The sequence below is a fragment of the Argiope bruennichi genome, chromosome 2, assembly GCF_947563725.1.
Source record: "Argiope bruennichi chromosome 2, qqArgBrue1.1, whole genome shotgun sequence".
NCBI lineage: Eukaryota > Metazoa > Arthropoda > Arachnida > Araneae > Araneidae > Argiope > Argiope bruennichi.
This window is the reverse complement of record NC_079152.1, coordinates 110,952,790-110,965,602: the sequence shown is the minus strand read 5'-3', so window position 1 is coordinate 110,965,602 and position 12,813 is coordinate 110,952,790. Positions and strand designations below refer to the sequence as shown.

General features: G+C 30.4%; 1 long non-coding RNA gene across 1 annotated transcript in view; it reads left to right on the top strand.

Annotated features, from left to right (window-relative positions):
* The window catches only part of LOC129989151 (uncharacterized), a 191,399-nt gene extending 178,911 nt beyond the window's left edge, over nt 1-12,488 (top strand). Inside the window, exon 4 of the long non-coding RNA XR_008785732.1 lies at nt 12,017-12,488. This is a non-coding gene — a long non-coding RNA (uncharacterized LOC129989151). The remainder of the gene's footprint in view (nt 1-12,016) is intronic.
* The last annotated feature ends 325 nt before the right edge of the window (nt 12,489-12,813 follow it).

The window sequence follows — 12,813 nt, the reverse complement described above, 5'->3', positions numbered from 1 at the left end:
GTTGCCAACATGTCACTTTCCGTAGCACATGTCACGCTTTGAATGTATTGCAGGACGAATGATACTGGGATGTATGCATTAATATCGCTTGCAACATGACACATTCCAGTCGAATTCGTGCATTGTTTGCAATTATATTAATTATTATAATAATAGCTGAATTATATATAAATATTATATAAATAGCTATTATTGTATAAATAGATATTATTAAAATAATAGCTGAAGATATTTTCCGTTGAATGCGCAAGAAAAATTCAAATATGAGTATGAATTTCACAGCGGAAATCTTAACGAAATTACAACACGGGTGATCTTTTGTAGTACGTGCTATCAAATATTATTAAACTAACGGTTGTGTAAAAAGGCAATTACGATCTTATAATGCAAATTGTCAATAGGGAGGTTGAAGAAATCTTCTTAGATGACCCAGGAAAAACTGGTAAAACGTTCTTAATTAAATCAATTCTGGCAGCAATTCGATCTCAAAATGGCATAGCCTTTGTTCTTGTATCGTCTGGAATAGATGCGTCATTGCTACCAGGTGGGAAAACTGCTCATTCCGCGTTGCAATTACCACTGAACCTGCAATTCATCGAAACTCCCACCTGCAACATTTCCAAAGCATCCGGCATGAGAAAAGTATTGCAGAAATGAAAACTTATTGTTTAAGTTGTAAACACAATGGCATACAAAAATTGCCTGCGGCTCTTCATCGATCATTGCGAGATTTGAGAGAAGACATCAGGCCATTTATATCAACGCATTAATATTGCTTATAGAAGATTTTAGCAATTACTTGCAATTCCTCGATCGACAACAGCAGACGAAATAAATGCTTGCCGGAAATATTCTACTTTGTAGATACACTTAAAGACATTGAAATTAAATACAAATATACGTGACCAGCTACAAAACGATTGATAAATGAGATATTCTCATAGCAATTGCCAGAAATTGGGAACAGGATGATATCGGTTGATTTGACCTCAGGACAAATTTATTGCGTTATAACCTCTGCAGTCAAAAGAAGAATTAGTTAAAAAAAATTTGCCAATATTCAGACGATTGGCTGAGTTAATGAGCTATTCTTGTGTCCAAGAACTTAGTGATATTGTTATGGATTTTCTTCCTCACCAGGTTCTTTTGATAGTGGTAGTGATATGGTGAAGAGAACACACAATCAGCAGGCCACAGTAGAAAACAACGACCACGTTTATTTACACGAAGACAAGAGTATACAAAGACAACAAATATTTACAGCCGAAACGAACACAGGACAGCACACTGCAGATGTCAGTAGCCCACAAGTAGTGATCGTCCACAGCACACGAAGCGGCTAGACAGAATCCAGCAGGAGAGGGGTTCCTCGGAGCTTCTCTCTACGGTCTCTCCAAATGGCTGAACTTCTCTCGCTTTAGCTGTGGACTCACTACTTCTCACAACTATCTACTACACAAAAGATAAGACCCTGCTTCCACAGTAGACAACAGAATTCGGCACACAGCAGTTCAGTACTCGCTCCACACAACGCTGGTAATTCGCGGTGGCTTCGCTATTCTCTGGAATACTCGTTACTTGTCGGCGACTCCGACTACTCACACACGACACCCAGCTTCAGAGTGCCGGCCTTTTATAGTTCTCGGGAGGTGGAGCTAGAAGCTTTTAGACCAATCAGGGCGTATCTGGGTGTATCTCGGTTCCTAGTGGATGGATCGTGAAAATTCTTGAACTTTCCAGCATTATCCATTTTGTCGCCAAATTCGTCACCAAGTCACCAAATAGGCGCCAAGTTTGTCGCCAAGCTCTGAGGTCATTGACGCGTCCCCCGCTCAGCACGCACAGGACAAATCGTACAACGGTCTTTCGTACGATGACACTATTCGTGATGGGAAGCAAAATTACAGGTTTATAACAATATTATTCCGTCTAACATTCAAAATGAGGCAATCGCTTACAAGTCCATCGATTATGTTGTGGAAGAAGATGAAGCAATTTATTATCCAATAAAATTTTTGATTCTACCAGGGATGCGACCTTGCTGTCTGGATCGAACAATTCTGCCGCACTGCCAAGACTCTTCAACCATTCACTTCTCAAACAGCTATACTCTTACCACATCCTACCATTTCAAAACTCTTTCAAATGCTCCTAAAATATTTTGGATTTGAGGTCCCGTTTTAAATCTCCGGACAAGAAAAGCTTTAAGAATCCTCATACACACAGAACTTTATTCAACCTCATTTTTATTTCATATGTTCTTTTTGATTATTATGGTTCGCTTTACTATTGTTAAAATTCTTAAAATGCATATTTATAAGTACGTAGTTATTCCACTATTATCTATTGTAGAGAATTTATTTTATTTATGCAATTTTAAGTATTATTTTTCTCTCTCTCTTTTTAAGAACGTGTTGTCGTTATTTAGAACCGATGTCTTTGGTGTCTTGTTAATCTATACTTGCAAGTGTTTCGGTTAAACTAGTTAACCTTTCTTATTTTTTGTTCACACACTCATATACACAGCTTTGGAAATGCCGTTTTATTCTAGACAGCCGCCTTTGGCGACCATCCATTTCGCTAGTATTGCCGCTCGCTACAATTTTCAATTAAATATTTTAAGTAACTGATCTCTTAATAGATTCTCAAACAAAACCTTTTTAATATTCAAATTTTGATAGTCATACCAAGCTTATACTGTTGTTTAGATCGTTTCGTTCAATTTACTATATATATTTTGCTAATTTGTTGTCATTTCCGGTAAAACTTCAACTTTAATTTAAAGTGGAAATGATTACATACGTGTACCAATACGTGATTTTTTTTGCATTTATATATATATTTGTATATTTTTATTCTCCACTTTAAACTTTGTGTGTAATATCCTGACTAAAAGTGCAATGATTTTTCTTCTGCATATGTTAAGCAGTAGTCCCACAAAAGAGAGGAAAGAGATGATGTAAAATACAGGTTGAGTAACGATTTTGCTGATGAAAATTTCAAAACTCAATCGTTGTAGAAACAATTGCAGCCTTTTAGATATTATTTCCTATAATTTGGAAAACTTCTCCATTTTTTATTCATAAAATTAAAAAAAATATCTCTTTTTATCTTCTCTTTCCATTCCCATCTATTTCAAACTAATCAAGAGTCATTTATGCTCTAGAAACGGGAATGTGATGAGGTTTAGTTGTAGTCCCCTATTAGTAAAAGCGGTTTTGTAATCATTCTTATTATATTATGGTACTAATTAAACTAAAGTTCCATAAAAAGGCTGTCAAAGTTTCATTATTTTCAAAGTTTGAATTCTTCGAAATGGACAGCAATTTCACTCGATTTATTATTCCCCATTTGTATTACATTGCAAGGCAGTTTTTGTAATGTCATTCCCGGTAAAAGCAGATGTTACTCGTCTTGGAGAATCATTTTACGTAAAACTTCATATACAAATTAATTATAATAAGGCAGTATTCTTTTTAAGGACCTTGTATTAATCATTCATTATTTTGACAGAATTATTTTATGAAATTTCGAAAAATGTCACAACAAAAATTCGTATGCAATGAAATGTTTTAGAATTCCCCAAAAAAGTTTTAATTGTTAAAAAAAAATAATGGCTCCAAGAAATGATTTTACACATAAATTTAATTTTATTAGTTGCAAGATGGCTTTCTGCCCTATACAGTAACCTAACTGTTTCATAAAAGTTGTTTTAAAACATACGGTGCCATGATTATCTTTGAAAATATTTATTTTAGATGCATAAGGCTTCAAAACTGTCTTAAGCCAATTATAACCTCAAACAGTTTTGTTTTACTGGTAGTTCCTTATAAATAAAAATTTTAAAATTTTCTTATTATTTCTACTGAAAATTTCCAGTGAAGAAAATACTCATAGCAAATCAATTTACCTTTCTTGCAATAAGAAACTAATCTTCTAAAGTAATATCCAATACTTGTTTCATGACTGGCGCCAGTTTTAGTTTTACTGAAAAGGAATTCAAGTAAAGTCATTTCTATGGGGACACATACATACATAAATTTTGAATTCAAAACACCTTCGTATTTAGAAGATGACCTCGAGCAATGAGATTATCTTCATCTGAATCATCTTATTTCGCCTTTAGTTTTTTTTTCTTCGTCTTTAATTCCGAAGTGGTTATTTCAATAAGAACGTCAAATAAAAAGTTTAAAGAATTGGTTATAAAAGATCCAACACAGATTATAATTTTCAAACTGTCATTTAATATAACAAAACAAAGGGCTTATCAACGCAACTAACTATTTTATCCGGCTTTTGATATTTTATACTTTTAAATCTGGATCTAGATGTCTATTGGCACGAGCACACAGCCAAAGTAAGGATTCGTAAGTCAAGCGAGTTCGCAAATTGTACAGACTAAGTCTATGGCAAAGGATACCGACGTGCTCTGATTGGTTTAAGCTTTGGCATCTTTTTGGCAATGTTTCGCCAAAAAGATGCCATACCGAAATATATTTTTATAAAAATAAATAAAATTTGTGAATTTATCCCCGCCCCCCTATTTTTTACGGTTTACATGTAATATTAATCTGGAACACATATGCAGCAGAAAAGATCAAATCGTGAAACCTAAATTCAGGAAATATAAAAATTGCAATTTATTAAAAATATTTTTGTGTGTGCTTCTTCTTAATATTATTTTGATATAATTAAAAAAAATTAGCTACGGAATCACATATTCCGTTAAAGCTTACATATTTATATGTTTTGGGCATTAAGTAGTCATCTTCCCATATGTAGTTGATGGGAAAGTAACAAACGTTCAGCAACAAGTTTCAATGACTGCATAAATTATCGAATAAAGGTACGAAAATCATAGAAAAATAAGAATTGTTTATTTGCTGCATTATATGTTGAGTAATTACTTTCATTTAGTTTTTATACTTCTGTGCATAAACAACATTAGTTACTTGTATTACTAGTATTATGAATAATATTTATTATTATTATTATTAATAATAATAATTACTATTAGCAGTATTACTATTAATATTTAGAGAAAACAATTATATTAATAAAAATTAGATCATGTTGATATTCACTCGTATCTTCCATAAAACTAATGAAAGGTACAAGGTTTGAGCCAAATAAGCGAAAACTACACTATTATGAGTGCAAAACATTGCCAAAAAGATGCCAAGGCTTAAACCAATCAGAGCACGTCGGTATCCTTTGCCATAGACTTAGTCTGTACAATTTGCGAACTCGCGTAAGTCAAACTAATACGTTACGAACCATATCCGAATTTAAACACGTGCCCTAGCATATATATTGGACAGAGAAACACGATATACTTTTCCTGATTTACTTATGCACTTAAATAAATTTGTTACCTCACTGGAATCGTTTTTCTAACGTCATTACTTTAGTTTCATCGTCTTTTTCTAACTTGCTCCCAGAGCTTCTTCAAAATGCTGAACATGCAATTCTTATCTATCGCATTCTAAAATAAAAGTATTTTCGATTTATAATTATAAAAATTCGCTTCTCTAAACGGTTGTTGTTTTTCTCCAATTTGGCATTCAGGGAAAGTACATGCAACTTCATACTGATCAGGTTCTAGCAGAAGCTAACTTTTGATGTCAAACGTGAAATGTAATATACTTTTTATATTTAAATGCAATGCTATGCCCACAAGGCAGGATATTTAAAATTAACCGGAATTCCGGGTTTTTAAAGCATATCAATGCACACATTATAATATTGATTTAGATAAAGATTCCATGTCACACTGAAGAAAAGTAGTTTTTCTAATATTTTAGCCTTTCAGCAGTACTTATCTTTTAAAAGAATGTGTACGGATATGCGTCTGTTAGTTTTCTATAATATTACCATTTGATCTTGGGCCATTGGAAAGCTGCACCTCAGAACTATTTTTATTTGACAATTTTAATTAACTAAAAATTAAATGAGATTTTAACCTATTTCCTCAAACACTTCCGAAAACATTGTTAAATAAAATTTATTTTTGCATTATTTTAAAATTTGAAAAAAAAACATGTTTTAATTGTATTATTTTAACTGACCTACAGATTTTGCCTGAATTTTGAAAACAAATTTAAAAAAACCCTTTTATGCATACATTTTAACAATGAATTCTATTATTACAATGAAATTCAAACTTTTTTCATTGTTTCATCAAATATTTTATCGCTTGATTTTCTGCCAATGTTAGAAGCTAAGGAATGAAGATTATATTTACTCTTTATAGAATTTAAGTCATTAGAGTTATATACTGCAAAATATGTGATTTGAATAAAGATTGCCTGGTTACGTATAGTTGTTTCAAAAAGGTGCATGTAGACAATAAACAGAACAGGTGAAAGGCTATTAAAATAACAAGGACTTATTAAAATTTTATGCATAAAAATACTGCATTCAGATAATTACCATTATCAGGTTATGCATAATAATGCATAACCTGATAATGGTATGCAACCAATATTCCCAGAGAATTAATAGCTCAACAACATTCGCAACTAAACAATTGGTCGCCAAAGGTGGCTACTAATGACATATTTATATTTACTTTTCTGTTATATCAATTTTAATCCTCTGAAAAAGAAATGTCTTATTCAAATATAAGCCCTTCGCCCAATGTCTATGAGTAATATGAATTTGGTGCCCATTGCTTTTAATTGGTTTAAATAAGAATTAACAGGATCCTGTCACTTTATGGCGCCCAAACAGAAAATGACATGTGTGAAAATTTCATAATGAATTATATGAACTACACAAAAGGATAGCAGACACACTCTTTGTTGGCTTCTATAACTTTAAATATTTTATTTCCCATTTCATAAATTGCTCTCTAAAAGCTTTTAGTTTTATTTAGGCGCATCATAAGGGCGTGTCTCAATCTGGATGCCAGTTTTGGATGGGATTTCTACAAACAAGGAAATGTAACAAATGCATCATTCTACAAAAATGTTCCTCCTAGAAAATATAGCAAAAAAATTTCCGTTTCAAAAAAATATGCCCGCTTGATTGAGTCTCTTCTCTATTTCTATTCATGCACAAGTAAATTTATTTTTAGCTGATGATTAGTTGAAAAAATATTACGAAGCAATTTAATCTATACAATGAATGCCAAAACTTATCATGCCTCTGTTTTTCTGAAAAATATCACTTGTTATAAATTTATGATAGTCAGTGTTATTAAATAGGGATTAATTTGTTAAAAAATTGTTTTACGTTTAAATTAAACTTTTATTAATTTACAGATGCTAATATTGTAAGACGTTTTGTGTTTTTAAATCGATACAAAATATTATCAAGGTAGAGGTTTACTCAATTTCTTTACTTTTAATTTATAATCTTCATGGTGAAACTAAACAAAAAACTTTTTTCAGCTTCATTTCAAATTATCGTCTAAAATCATATCTGGTCAATTAAATTTTGATTTCAAATGTAACTTATAGTATTATCGCCTACTTTTGCAAAAGAATTGTAGGTCTTTGGTAAGGCAGCATGATTGGCGTCAATACTTAAGAAATATTAACTTTTGGTGTGAATTTTTACTGAATCCATGGTATAATCACTGGCGACATTTTTGGCGATTTATCTCTGATAACGGTTAAAAGTATCGAAAATCGAATTTGTATTTTAGATGTGTTTTTTACTATCAATTGAAACCAAAATTTGACACAGTACTACAATTGTAGTCACTTAATCACATATCAAATTTGATATATTTAAGTTATTACGCTTTTGAATCCTCGCATTTACATGCTTTTGAAGTTATAGATTGTCAGATGTTCAATCCCTTGTTGGATTTGGCTCAAAATTTGATAGGCGTCTACACTATTGATGGCAAATCTGTTTATCGAATTTTGTCTATCTAATTCTTTTAGTTTTGCAACTATCGTGTTGACATATTCAAACGGCATTTTTTTAAAATGTTTTTTTTTTAGCTCATGGAGATCAAAATTGTGAATATTCCTCAAAATGGCTAGTTCAAATTTTTGGATGTTAGCAATATTTTCTCTATTCCTCTTATACGAGAAAATAAAAAGATAAATTCCTGACTGGATTGCAGAAAATATCAATCTATCGAGATTTTTCTTAAGTCAAATGACGTATTGGATGACAAAGACGTATTGCATCAGATTTTAAACATAGATAATAACATCTAAAATGTTACAGGAAAAAAAAACCTCTGAGTCAAATTCCTGAAGAAAGATAAAACTTTTTAATTTTCAGGCTTGCTGGAATGAAAATTTAATTTAGTCCTGAAGCATGACATTTTTTTGGATTGCACTTACAGATTTAAAATTTTGAAACCAAATATATAAATCAGCTGCTCAGGCTTCTAATATGAATTCAACTATTTTGAGAATATACTTTCCTGACATTTTAAGTTTCATCTGAGCAATCTAAAAACATGAAACTTTTTTTTAAAAAAAGCTTCATAAATTCTTATTGGAAGTTAATTTATTTAGTTAATTAATAATTTAATTACTAACAAACAAAAATAATAGCTTAAATCTAAGAAATTCATTAAAAAAGCGAAAGCACCATTTTAAATTATTTGTTTCTAGAATCAATAAAATCCAAAAATTGTTATTTAAGCTTATGAAAATAATTGTCGACATATTTGAAAATTTATATTTCTTATACTGAAATACTTCTTAATTCTTAATCTATATTTTAAAATTGTAAGATAATCTAATGAAATTGTAGATCAAATAAAGCGCTTTAACAAAGACGTAAATGAATCATGATCTTAAGTTCGAGATCTATCTTCTGATTTCATTTCTCAAGCTCCATAATAATAACACCATTGTTATTTACTGAATAGAGCTAATGCAATTATTCCTATGAACATTAGCGACTCTTTTCTAATGTAGACGCAACAGAAAAGCTAAATTATGTGAGAAAGCTTTGAAAAGTGAATCCTATGGGCTTCAATTATGAAGCTCCCTTTGGATACCAGGAAGTCGTCATCGCATTTCTCAGACCTTTTGAATTCAAATAGCCTCGTTGCAATCGATATATCTAGCATTCAGAGAACGAAATGTTTGATAAGAAGAATGAATGATTAATTCACACTGAAAATGTGATAATCATTCCCCGCTTCAGTGAAAAAAATAATTTCTATATTACAAAAAAAATGTGAATTGGTGCATCGATTATTTTATTATTGAAATATAATGAATTTAATTGGGTTTTTTTCTTTATCAGCAAGGGTATTATGAATGATTTTTATATTATTAATATATTTCAAATTATTTATTTATTTCTTGATATCATGTCAGCGATTGCAAATGATCTGTGTTGTCATTTGTTATTCATTTATTGTTAATGCAATTTATTTCTGCAATTTTAAGCTGTAAATAACATGCTTAGGAATTTTAGAATATTATTTTACCAAGTATTTTTGTGAATTAGTGTTTGAAAAATAAAAGGAAAAATCCACGAATGAAAATTTTAAAAATATATTCTACAGCAACTTTTGGTGATCAAATTCCTTGTGGGGTGCATTGGCATGTTTGATTTGTGAGAAAACATTGCAAATGTGCCTTTATTTTTTACAAAATTAAATACTTGAAAAAATTCTATAGAAAATATATTGATTGTAGAAAATATATTGATTTGAAAATTCTATATTTCAATATTTCTCTTTATCGTTTTATTTTCAAGGTATATCGTTTTACTTATCAAGTATCAGGTTTGCTATCATTCAGTATGCAGGGTATCCACTCTTATTATGACCTAATAGGTAATTTCTAAACTGGTAGAAATATGCATATAATTCCATCTGGGAAAATGCTTTGAATAATGGGAAAAATCACTTTTTGTTGTCGTCGTTTTCGAAAAGTTTTCGAATTCTAACTTTTTATACGATCCCCAGTCCTATCAGTCATATTCAGTTAAAAAAAATTCAATGCTTTCAAAACATACAATTAAAAAAATATATCGTTTATAACTAAAATTCATCGAGTTATAGCTATTTAACCTAAATAGAAATAATAAATTTATTTTTTTAAAAATTGAAAGAATAAATTTTCAGTACTTCAAAAACATACAATAAAAAGCTATATCGTTTATGACTAAAACTGACCAAGTTATAGTTGTTTAACTTAAATATTTGTAAAAAATTTATTTTAAAGAATAATTTGAAAAAGTAACATAATAGTGCGTAATTTTAATTTGTATACGATGCTTTAAAATCTCAAACGAGGCTGCGAACTTCAGCTGCAAAAAAAATATTTAAATTCGTTTTAAATAGAAATTTTCAATGCTTCATACCTCGATCGGCTTTAGTCGCAGAATATTAATTTTTTTAATGCTAATATGTCAAGAATATTTTCCTAAATATGGTTATAGAACCGGCGGACTGTATAAAAAGTTAGATTTCATAACTTTCTGAGAAATATATTTTTTAACTAAACAACTTAAAATATAATTCTTTTTGTCATTTAAATATTTTTCCAACTAAAATTGCATTTTCTATTTCTGATAGTTTAGAATTTAGCAATTGGCTTACGATAACAGTAGATGTTCTGTATGCAATCTTAGACATCTATTAATTTTTTCTGATAAATTTGGCCAATCTGCCTATTTTGAAGGCATGTTTAGAAATAGGACTGAGAATGCATTTTCGTATAATTTTCAATTTTTATTAAATCCCCATCTTTCAATATTATCAAGTAGTAAAGAAAAAATGTAAATAGATTCTTCTGTATTCTGTATCAATAGTTAATCAGTCAAGAAACGCCAAGAGATTTAATTGGCAGCCAAAAGAAGCTAGTAAGAAAACAAAACATCATTTAGCCCTTTTTAAAAGTAAACCCAATTCAGTTAAAGATGAAGAAACCAAAATATACAGAATTGTTTGAATAATCAAAAATCAGAGCAGAAGTTTTTAATAACTAAATCTTCCTTGACTGTCTTTAATTACGCCATTGAATTCTATAAAATCGAAACGAAGAAAAAGATAAAAGGAATACAACAGTAAGCAAGTGTAATTCAGATTGAAAATAATATAAACAGAAAAATGAAAATAATGCTTGTTTAAAATGGAGAAATGAAAACCTAAATAAACAACATCAATAATTCATGTTACTTAATTACTAATTACTTAATCTCTAATCTGTGCTACTTCATCAATAATTAATCATTAATTAATGATGGAGTGGACCAGACGAGTTTAAATAAATTTTGTGATAATTAAAAAGAAATTAACATGGCCAGTGAATAAAATAAATTTCTTTTCCACCAATTTCATTAAAATTGATGGAATTATAAAAAATCTATTATACTGCATCAAACTACAACTATGCACAATGATTATTATTTGTCAAATGTGAAAAGAAATCAAAGTACATTTCAGAAAATCTTTCAAAATCTTTTGTATAGAAACTATGCTAATAAAACACTTGAGAAGAGCGGCAAGATTATGAAGTTACTTCAAATAGCATGGCGAGTATACGCTAATTTCTATCAATTTCTGAGGCAATGAGTGTTTTTAATTATCAAAAAGAATAAACTGTACTAGAAAGCTCCAAATGGACATCTTTATGAAAGTAAAAAATTTTTGAATACAAAATTCAGATGATTTCAAACTCAAGTGTGTAAAAATTAGAATATATCTCAACGTGTTATCTCAACACTTTGACAGAAATTTCAGAGTTCGAAGAATGTGATCCGAGAACAATACCAAATCGACCAAGAGTAATAACTTCTTGGTAAGATTTGTCAATAAATGTCAGAGGTATGATTCTTCAAAGAAAAAGAGAAAAAAAAAACTGGGATTGGCGTTGACAGGCACTGCAACAATAATAATTTCTGTACAAACTATTTCCATTCCAAGATTTACTGACTTCATTCAGATAACAGAGTTGACACTCATTCTGCTCGTATAATGTCACAAAGTAAGGTTGAATGGATACTGTATGGTTTTGCTGTATCAGGTTGATATTAATATTTGATTATTCCTGATACAGCCAGTAATTGATTTTTTTCTCCTTAGGAATCAAACCGGGTACCTGGTGAATAGCGGTTCCTGCAGAGTTGGGTGGATACCTGGTTTTCAAGTACCAGGAACAGATTGAAGCTACCAATTGGTATCAATCGAGTTCAAAATTGATACTGGATACATGACCCACTTAGTCTCTAATAATTTTGTGTAGCTGATACTCTTGCGCATCTGGGACAAATTATGGTTGATAAAGTATCACCCAACTCTATTGCAAAAAGAATGTGGAACTCTCTTTCTATCTGGATGCATCACAGAAAATTATCATTTTCCTTCAGGAAGAACAATATGCCGGTATCATATTGAACATCAATGAAGACCACCGCATTTTTGAAGTCATCTTTGTTACTGCTTAAAAGTACAGACCTGGAACCTTTCGCTACTGTTATTTCTAATTGATATTTAAGGATGATAATGTTTTTGATGGACTACTTCCTTCAAAACGAAGGTATTTTACATGCAATGACCCTCAAACTCTCCTGATTTTATACCCAAATGAATAGGTTTGGAATTTCTTTGGAAACGATTTTTAAACTTTCAGTATCCAATAAGCTACATCCCAATGTAACACCAGCTTTCCGTAAGGCTTGAAGGCCTTCGAGGCATGCAACTCATAAACACCCTCATTAAAAGCATTTAAATAGTTCTGCAACAGGTGTGCCAATCCGCAGAATACAATACGATTTATTAAACTTCAAAACTATCTTTTTAAAGCAGTAATATTTTTAAATATATTTGAAAATTATGATCAATATTTTTTATTTAGAAAATAAAAATTCATAATAATCGGA